The 11117-nt window shown below is 36.5% G+C and overlaps 1 non-coding gene across 1 annotated transcript; it reads left to right on the forward strand.

The window, feature by feature from the left end:
- Positions 1-6527: 6527 nt before the first annotated feature.
- LOC131163212 (small nucleolar RNA R71) lies at positions 6528-6633 on the forward strand. The gene has a single exon (XR_009138988.1). It is a non-coding gene; the product is annotated as a small nucleolar RNA R71 (small nucleolar RNA).
- Positions 6634-11117: the final 4484 nt, after the last annotated feature.

The raw sequence follows: 11117 nt of genomic DNA on the forward strand, positions 1-11117 counted from the left end.
GGGTGCAACGAGGATCAGCCAAGATAAAAATAAGAAAGGTGGTTCGAGCTTCACGAGAGAACTAGGTTTTAAATGATTTTAGCAGGCTCGACCAAGTCGCACCAGCTTTTGAGCTGGTCGCGCCTGGTCGCACCCTCCAACTTGAATAGGAACACTGACTCTCAACCAGGTCATGCCTAGCTCAGTGCTAGTCATGCGCATGGTCAAAATTCATAGTACTTTAGAAGTTTATAAGGCTTTTAGGGTTCAACTAGGTTGCACTTATGCATGCTAGTCGTGCGTTAGTCACACCTCCAACTAACCGAGACTCTATTCTACAGATTTTAAACCTTATCTACACTACACATTATACAATCTAAAGATTCAAAAAGAAAAAGAAAATACTCGGGTTACCTCCCAGAAATGCTAAGTTTACCTTCTTCAGCCAGACGCAATGAAAGCTCATTTCAAACTCACCCTGGTTCGATAATATGGGTTTTTTTTCTTCCTCAAACCAATTCTCGCTTACCCATAACCGTCCCTCTAGGTTGGAGGCTTTGTAATAAATGGCAAGAATTTGCTCATATGGTTCCTCAATGACAGATATAGAGGGGCTCACTTGTAGGCTGAAGTACATCCTCTAGAGGGTCCCTCCACAAAATTTAGGGAGTCACTTCCTTAACACATTCATCAATCAAGTCAACGTCCACAACTTGGACATCATCGGGTGGATGTTGGGAAGTGTGGAATACATTCAGCTAAAGCTGCATGTTACCAAAGGAAACATCCATAATCCCAGTCCTACATTGAATGCATACGTTAGCCATAACTAAGAATGGTCATCCTTATAGGACAGGGATCGGGTCCTTGGTTGGGTATGAAGGTTCCATATTTAAGACTATGAAGTCAACATGATAGTAGAACTCCTCGACTTTGACCAAGACATCTTCTATCACACCCCAAGGCCTTTTTACCGATCGTTCAATGAAACTCAAGGTGACTGGGGTGGGCTTCAGCTCTCCTAAGTTGAATTGCTTATAGACCGAATAAGGAAGGTGAAAAGTAAGGTGAACTTCTAAGAGGGGGGGGGGGGGTGAATTGGGTTTTAAAATTTCTTTGCTTACTTTGTATTTAAAAATTCCTTAGTTAAATTTTAATCTCAGTAATATATACTTTCAGCAATTTACCAATAACCGCAATACTATTGATAATTAATTAAGTTTAACCAATATTCAATCTTAAGTTCAAATCTGATATTGACACTTTCCTGATTAAATTCCAAAAATCAGATTAGGATAGTTTAAAAATGAAACTCAGATTTCAAATTCAAAAAGTCAGATTTTATTCCTGTACTCCAATCAATATGATTTTCAGATATTTGATTTTTGAAAACTTTTAATTTTAAAATACCTTACAACTGTTTTAATATTCAAAATTAGAACTTTGATGAATTTATCAAACCGACCAACTAGCTAATGTTTGTTGAATTTAAATATGCTTTAGAATCAAGATTCCAGCACTCCCAAAGGTTTAGCAAGATATAAAGATCATACGCGCATTTAATATTTTTGCAAAATTTAAAGAGATTTAGGGAAGAGGAGAGAAACACATGATTTTTACAAGGTTCGTCTAGCAGCCTACGTCCTTGACTCAAGCAACTGTTGTGAGGATTTTCCTTTCCAACTTTCTTCCAGGCCAAGTTACAATCTCTCCTGTTGGCCTTACAAGGCTTAAAATCTTCTTATCTTGTTTTGATGCTAACAAACAAGTGGAATTTAACATATTTGTGTGAGTAATGTTGTTTTAGGGCTCATATATGAGAAAGCAAGGTCAAAGTACTCACAAGGATCAAATGAAGCTTAAAAGAGTCAAAACATGGATTTAAAGATGATATGTGAAACCTTGAAGAATATGAGGACATGAATGAGTTGTTGAAAGCCAAGGCATATTAAAGTAAAAAGAGCCAAAGAAAGGCAAAGTGAGAAAGCTCAAAGAATATGGAAGTTTGAAGAAAAGATGGACTCAATCTAAGGACAAAACATGAAGACTCAAGAACTTAGAATGAGAAAAGTTTTAGAAGTTTTCATGTAAGTACTTTAATGTTTAAAATATCATTCGAACTATATTGAATTAAGTGTTTATAAAATTCATGGGAAAGCAAAACAGTTTTAAAGAATGCTTTTTGATAAAACAGATTTTAATAAGCTCAGATGACTGAACTTTGCGGTTCAGATGACTGAAGTAGAGACTTCAGATGACTGAACTTTAAGTTCAGACATCTGAAGAATTACTTTAGACGTCTGAAGAATAAGTACAGACGTCTGAAAAATTTCTAGAATAGGCAGAGAGTTGCAGCAACAAGTTCAGACGTTTGAACTTTCGACTTCAGACATCTAAACCTGCGACCTCAGACATCTGAACCCTGACTTCAGACATCTGACCCTGTATCTAGTTCTATTTTTCAAGGGTTTCAGGAACTTTAGACGTCTGACCTCGTCTCTTCAGACGTCTGAACACTGTTCAATAGGAAATTTTTTTAAATTCTAATATTTTAAAATATAGCCGTTTGAGCTCTAAACTTTCTAAAATTTTGGGAAACACTTAAAGGAAACTTTTGCAACATGGAAACAAGTTTGAAAGCCTATAAATACATGGTTTTGCAAATCAAAACTCATCCAAGAATTGAAAAATCTGCTTGTAAAGCTAAAAGCACTCTTCTTCTTCCAAAGCTCTCTTGTTCACTCATTGAAAAATTCTTTTGCTGAGAATTCTGAAGTGCTGATCCTTCTTTCTCTGAGTTCTTACTGCTAATCCTCTTCTAAGAAGGATATTGGTGAATTCTACACTTGAGCTTCATTGTATTTCATATTGATATTTTACATTCAAGTATATAGTGCTAAAATTGTACTAACTTGCTTTTTGAGAGAGTATACTTGTATGCAGATCTTGTCTTGTGTTTCTTATAGTTATTTGATGATTCCAAGGGTTGTTTGGATCATTAGCTAAGCAAGGAAATATTGCTTAGAGAGGTGGGCTCTAGCCTATGTAAGGAGTGACCGAACAAGGGGATATCGTTTGGAGAAGGTGGGCTCTAGCCTTAACTAAGGAGTGTTGTAATCGGTATTGTTCCACCCATCAACGGAACTAAACTAGTGAATCCTTTGGTGGTTTGCCAAAGGCGAGGACGTAGGCTGGGTATAAGCCGAACCTCGTAAAAAGTTCCGTCTCATTCTCTCTTCCCTTACTCTTTATTTTCAACATATTTAAATTGCGTGAATGGTTTAAATTTGAAAATCATATAAACTATATTTGGAAATCAAACAAACTTAAGGTTTAATTTTGATTTGGGTTGTGGAAACCGAAAGGGAGTATGTTGCTTGCACTATATCTTGCGGAAACCTTACGGGAGTACGTTACTTGGTTAACATCACAAAGATAAATTTACCAAGAGTTAATTTGAGTTCTAAATATTTGGAAAAAGTGATTTGATTCATCTATACAGGACTTTACATCAGCAAGCATAAATTCTCATTCACTACAGGGCTTCGTTCAAATTTGGCAAATATAAACAAACAACCATCTTGAGTTGTTATATTACCAAAGTGCTGAATACTTCATATCTTGGTTTGGTTGTTTGTTGTTTAACTTGTACTTGACAAATAAATTGATTGTTTGGCTTGAAGATATTGTTTAATTGATTGGTTGTTTAATTGTGTTATTGATTGGATAAAGGAACTAAGTTCTCGATTGATTAAAGAATTAAACAAACAAGTCAAGAATTGGTTAAAAGAAATAAAGGAAGTTTAAGATATCTCAAAAGGAATTAAAAGAAAATTTTAAAAGCCAATTCACCCCCCCTCTTGGAAGCTATTCCTAATTTCATCTCCGTATCAAGTGGAAATTCCTCTCTATAAAGAATACCCCTTCTCGTTAGCCAACGATTCAACAACCCTGAATCGTCAAAAACAATAAGAGAAAACAAGAAACAATCTTGTGTACAAGAAGAACTCTCAACAAGAGCAGGTTAGTACAGTTTAAAAACAATATACTTCAATCAAAATCAATATAGAAAGATGAAGCTCGAAGTAAATATCACCGAGGTTCTTTCTTAGCTTGTAAGACTCAATTAGAGCATAAGAACCATAAGTTTTAATTTAGCAAGTACTCAGCAATAACTTTCAGTAAAGTATTTAGCAAGAACTCTTTGAAAGTATGAGAATTTGATTAATAGCTGCTTGTTGCTGTATTTAATCTTTAGGTATAACATGTATTTATAGATAGAAAAAATTAATTTTCGTATTCCCCAAGTTTTTTGCAGTGTTTCCCAAGTTTTCACAAAATTTGGGGACCAAGTAATCAATTTTGGAAACTTTCCCTCACTATTTTGAATTTAAAATACCAAAGGTCAGTTGACTGAGATTACCGGGGTTTGTTGCCTGATCTTTTATAGGACAACAAATTTTGAAAGTCAGTGTAGTGTCAGTCACCTGATCCTGAATGGTCAGTCGCCTGAGCTTTTACAATTCTGTATATTTCAAAAGTTAGTAATGAGTCAGTCAACTGATCCTATAAGGTCAGTCGTATGATCTTATATAGTTCAGATTATTTTAAAAATCCAGTGTTGAGTTAGTCAACCGATCAACCACCATCAGTCACTTGAACTTACAACTATTGTGAGTTTCCAAAAATTTCGATTTCAACATTTTGTCCTTTTGATTTTGAAAAACTTAAATGAAACTTATTTAAAAACATTTTTCGAGGTTTTCAGAAACTGTTCTCTAAGTCAATAATGTTTCCTAAGACCTTCAACTTTTTATATTGAATTTTATGAAGTACTTACATAAGACTTCTTAAGGACTATGACTTTCTAATCACTAAGTCTTCATGTATAGCTTCCATTCTTCATGTTTAGCTTGTTTTCAAGCTTTAATAGTCTTTAGCTTTATAAGATCTTGCAGCATTAAGTTTGAACTTTTAACAGACTAGTCAAGCACTTGATATTGATCACTTGAGTCACTCGATTTTGATCTTAAAAACACTTGAGTCACTTGAAACTTTACTTAACAAAATATGTTAAGTTCCTTTGATTTGTTATCATCAAAACAAGATTTGAAGCCTTGTAAGGCCAACAGAAGGAGGTTCACACTTGCACCCAAGTCTATAAGAGCCTTATCAACAGTGTAATCACCAATTAAACATGAGATGGTTGGAGCACCGGGGTCTTTTAGTTTAGGAGGAAGGTGACCTAATATAACTGAGCTCACATGCTCGGCTAGTCTCACTTGTTTGTTTATGTACACCCTCGATTTTCACTTCTACATGCACAAGTCCTTGAAGAACTTGGCATACACAAGCACTTGTTTAATGGCATCTAAGAGAGAAATATTGACCTTGACTTGTCAAAATGTGTGCATGATGGACTCAGTGGTGGACTCCTTCTTAGATTTAAAGGGTGCATGAAGATCTACAGGGACATAATGGGGAAGTGCTCGTTGGAGAGGGTAGGTGTCTCGGTATCAGCTACAGGACTAGGAGAAGGAGGATTACATGGTTCATCTACAAGTTCTTCCATCTTCTTCTCCTTACCCTTTCCTTGGTCTAACTTTTCCCCAAACCTATTGTTTACCTCCCTACCACTCTGAAGAATGGTTATAGCCTAGGCTTGCTTATGATATGACGAGGGTCCAACAGTCGACTCGCATTCTACCTCATATTGCCCCTTAGGGTTCACTAGAGGCTGACTTGACAATTTACCCTCATTTCTCCTACTCAAAAAGGTAGCTAGTTGGCCTATGGTGGCTTCTAGCTTGGCAATGGATTGTGAGTGAGAGTGAAGTAATTGCTGATCTACTTGGCGATCAGCCTCAATGCCCTTGAGGGCTTTCAACACTGCCAAAATCATATTTAGGTTGAGGAGGAGATGGTTGCTGAAAAGATGATGGTCTAGGGGCAGACAGGGAGGAGGATTTTGAGAATTTTGGTATGGGTGAGGAAGTGGAGTAGTGGGTGATATCTGAGGTTTATGTGATTGAAAATCTGAAGCTTGTGACTTCTAGGAGAAGTTAGGATGCTTATGCCGCCTAGGATTATACGCGTTTGAATATGGATCATTGGCTAGCCTATCAACCAATTGTGAGTGGAATTAACTTCTTCCTACACAAACTTAGGCAAGGAAGGCGCATGGGGGAAATTATAACATGTGTGTGAAGGATTGGAAAAAATGGCACACACTTGCATACGCCACAAGCTGTGGTTGCTGTCCTAAGGACAAGATTTGGTTTAGCTTTTTAGGTATGGTGTGCAGTGTGGGTGCAAGGTCATGGCTTGCGGCTAGCTCATAGACTCCCTTAGAATTGGAAGATGAAGGTTGGGTCAATCTATGGGCAACAACAACATACTACTGAGAATTCTTGGTGAGGCTCTCGAAGAGAGCCCATGCCTCATTCTCATGTTTGGTGAGGAAAGTACCTCCACAAGATGCATCTACCATGGACCAGTCTCACTCAGCTAATCCTTTATAGAAGGTATGAACTAATTGCCACTTAGGGACTTGGTGGTGTGGGCATTTGCGCAAGAGGTCTCTAAAGCGCTCTCATGTCTCGAAAAATAGTTCTCTATCCTATTATGAGAAACTAGTGATGGCCTTCCTCAGCTGGCTAGTCTTCCCGATGGGGAAGTACTTTTTTAAGAACTCATGTTGTATTGTGGCTCAGTTGGTCACCAAGTTTGGCTCTAAGGAATTGAGCCAATATTTAGCCTTGTCCTTTAGAGAGAACGAGAAAGCCTGAATTGGAGGGTATTTCCACCAAAATTAGATATCGAATGGTAGAACAAATTTCAAGAAATTTATCTAGATGCTTGTAAGGATTTTCAATAGAATTCCCATAAAAATTGGAAAGCATCGAGATGATGGAAGTCTTGATCTCAAATTGCGTCGCCTCAACCTCTGGGAACCGTATGCAAGATGGCGAGGTGTATGTATTGAGCATGAAGTAGTCTCTAAGAGGTTGAAGGAGCTGCTCTCCCACCACAGGTTGGTGGGGAACTTGGGATTCTGGGATTTGAACTACGGAACTAGTGGACGTTCAGCCATACTTTTAGGTTCAGACGACTCGGCTAACTCGAGACTATAGGTGGATTTCCTAATGGACCTACGAGATCTCTTAATCTTAGGGTCTATAGGAACTAGCTCAGGATCCAAAGAGCACAAACCCTGTATACATACATGCAACACATAATTAAGACTTTAGAGTATCAAATAAAAAGAAAAATAAAAATAAAACAAAGAAAAACAAAGTATAATACTCTAAACTAGAAATTGGCTCACAATTGTGACACAATCCTCGACAATAGCGCCAAAATTTGGTAGGCTCGCCAAGGCTTGGGTCCTTAACTACAAAAGATAAAATTTATAAACCTAACTACTCCTAAGTTCAATAGAACTGTGAGTAAGTCGAGTGTCGATCCTCGGAGACTGGTGTGCGCCACTACAAAAAAACTGGTTTTTAGTGACAAATTTATTAGTGATGGATCCAATTGTCACTAAAAGTGGGTATTAGTGACAGTTTTTAATAACCGTCATTAATAGTGTAAGAATTAGTGATGGTTTTAGCACCCATCACTAATACGGATCTATTAGTGACATTTTAAAACCTTCACTAATAATTTCGTCACTACAAATTGATTTTATCGCCCAAACTATCGTGAGAAACCATTTTTCGTGCAAAAATTATCTCGAGAAAATATTAGCGACGATTCTATGGGTATTAGTGACGAATAATATTCGTCACTAAAATTCATTATTAGTGACAATTAGGTCGCCGTCACTTCTATTATTTTATTAATATAAAAAAATAATATAGTTAACACTATTACTAATGAATTTTCAAAACTGTCACTAATAACATGTACTAGTGACGGTTTAGAGTCGTTACTAATAGTCTTTTTATCCAAAAATTTTTAAAATAATTTTGTAAACAATAGTAGTGACGATTTGGTAAAATTCGTCACTAATAATAGGGTATTGGTGACGATTTAGATTAGTCACTAGTAGTCTTTTTATTTAAAAAATTTAAAAATAATTTAGTTAACAATATTAGTGACGGTTCAGGAAGATTCGTCACTAATAATATGGTATTAGTGACGGTTTTGATTCATTAATAAGCTATGTATTTTAAAAATATAAAAATAATTTAGTTAAATACATTAGTAACTGTTTGTGAGGTATTGGTGACGATTTAGATTCGTCATTAATACGCATAAGTATATTTACCCGCACGACTTGGGTTTCCTCGAATTCCTTCATTTCCCTCCTTTCCTTTTCCATCCTCCCCTTCTGACCTTGATCTATTTCCCTCCTCCCCTCCTGATCCTTCTCTTTCCATCGCAGCCCTAGCCCCTAGCCGTCGCCGTTCGTCACAGCCCCTTACTGTCGCCGTTTGTCGCAGCCCCTCTCATGTCGCCGTTCGCAGACCATTGTAGCCCTTCAACGATCTCCCAATTTGGCTCTCCATTTTCCATTTGATTTCTCCCTCCTCCCTCCTTTCCCAATATCCCACAATACCCAATCTCCTGGGTCGAACCCCCCTCCAGCCATTCCCACCACCACTACCATTGCTTCCCGTCGCTGTTGCTTCCCACTGCTTGCTTGAGGTCATTCCGTCAGGTTCGTATTCTTCTTCTTCTTTTTCTTCTTATTCTATTTTGTGGTGCACAGATGCTTTTACCTGACGACAAAAAATGGGTTCTGTAGCTCTTTTGAATTCCAATCCTCCACCCGACGATTCAACTATTCTTAATTTATTCGGTATCGTTCTCTCTCTCGCTTGTGTTTTCTGTTATACTTATCTAACTTCTTGTTGTTTGTAAATAATCAAGTAAGTTTGTGAGGAAGAGATTGAAGTTTATGGATCCTGTGGTAGAATTAAATCAAGTTGTAGCACTACACCAGCCTTGGGCAATGCGGTATTGCATTGCCAATGTATTGCAACTGTTCTAGCTTTTTTTTAAAAAAAAAAAAAAAATTGTTTTTGTTGTTTCAGTTTTTGCTTTTGTTTTGGTTCCAATAGAAAGGAGGTAGTTGCAAAAATTTCTTATCGAACTTAGCTGCCTAATGTTGTGTGGTTTGTGCAAAAATGACATTTTTTATTCAAACACATTCTATGTTTTTTATTTTTAAAAATTAAACTCATATTTAATCATCAAATTAAAAATACGTTATTGTGTTCAAAATATGTAATACATATCAGTTTTGTTTCTAAAATAAGAATCTCAATACAAGTAAAGTGTTTAGATGTAGTATGTCCTGAATGTTTAGTTTCCTTGTCCTTTTAGTTAGTCTGTTGTTCTTTCTTTCTTTTTTGTTCTGACTGTAGTTTTTACCTCTTGTGGGATAGCCTACTTGTCTTTATCTTTTTAACTCGTAGGAGATGCAGGTTTCCCTCTTGGAATTAGGGGCAATCCATTTTTCTTTTTATTTTTTTTGGCGAAAACAAAGAGGATGTAACTATTATTGAGAATAATTAGATGCAACCATTTTGAAAGTATTATTTATATAAATTATAATTTCATTATGATTTTCATTTTAAAAAGCTTAAGTTAGACATGTGTGCGGCACATGTTCTATTGTTAGTATTAATAAAAGACACTAACCTTCCAAAAATTCTACAAAAGAATACAAATCTCTATTAGAATTGGTAAAACTAAAAAAAATCTTCTATGAATTTTTAATAATATCACAAACTAAAAGTGCCCAATAGTGTCATAGTACTAAAACAAAACTCAAAAGTGTTTCAAAGCTTGCTTATTTCTTTTTTTTTTTGTACCACTTATATCTTTCAGTCATAAATTGAATTAGTTCATTAGGTCTTTCATTGGGCTACCTAGTCCCTTCACCAAAAAGGGTTAAAAAAAATCACCCACTTGCCAGTCGCCACTCAAAAAATTTGTCCTAACCTTTATTTCCACAAACCGCTTCTTCCAAGCCTCAAACCTCATCTTGGCTCTCGCCTTCGCGCACTCCAAATCATTCATCTTATTCTTCAGATATGCAATAGGCTGCTTCTCACTTTCACGAGAACTCCTCAAAGGCCCCAATAACCTCTCGCATCCCATCCTCCCTCCTCTTTTCCTAATCGCTCGTTACTCTGTTATCATCTTGCAAATGAATGATCGTCTCTGTAGCGTCTTTCTACTTTTTCTTCAAGTATTCCAATTGATCTTTAAGTAAGCATTTACTGAGTGTCAGCTCTCCATTCTGCTTTCCATTTGTGAGTGATCTTCTAGTGAGGATCGCACTTATATAGAAGCATTGATCAAGCGTTGACACTCAGTAAATGCAAGCTTAAAGATCAATTGGAAGACTTGAAGAAAAAAGTACAAAGTTGCTAAAGAGACGATCATTTGTTTGCGAACAGAGTAATGAACAATCGGGAAAAAAGGAGGAAGGAGGGATGTGAGAGGTCATTGGGGCCTTTGAGGAGTTTTTGTGAAGGTGAGAAGGAGCATGTTGCATATTTGAAGAATAAGATAAACTATTTGGAGTGCGCGAAGGTGAGAGCCAACACGAGGGTTGAGACTTAGAAGAAGCGGTTCTTGGAATTAGTGGCTCAGGCAATTTTTTTGAGTGGCAACTGGCAAGTGGGTGATGGATGACTATCCATAATGCACCGAATGACTAAATCTTTTTTATAGATGGGATTGTGTTATATGAATTATAGATTGAACTACTGGAATACATGCTAATGTTAAACGCCAACTGCATGGATGATGCAGTATATTGTGAATTGCATGCTGGTAGTGGATTTAGGTTCTTGGATGCTCAAACTGAATGTATTTGCATGATGCAGCTTATTGTGATTTGTTTGGTTGAATCTATCAGGTTTTAGTGCATGGATTTTTTGAAAAATGTCCAATTTACAGATGACATGCTGCTGAAATTTCGTTAAAATTTTTCCAAACTAAAACCATGTACAATGATAATTATGATAAAATGAATGTTAAAATATTTTTGCAAGGATGAGTGAAAGTTAAACGAATATTAAACTTCAACCTTACATAATAAGTACAGTCATTTCATGTGTTCATTGAAGCTTAGAACCCATTCAAGAATGGTTACTATACATTCATGACAAGTCGTG

The sequence above is a fragment of the Malania oleifera genome, chromosome 8, assembly GCF_029873635.1.
Source record: "Malania oleifera isolate guangnan ecotype guangnan chromosome 8, ASM2987363v1, whole genome shotgun sequence".
Classification (NCBI taxonomy): domain Eukaryota; kingdom Viridiplantae; phylum Streptophyta; class Magnoliopsida; order Santalales; family Ximeniaceae; genus Malania; species Malania oleifera.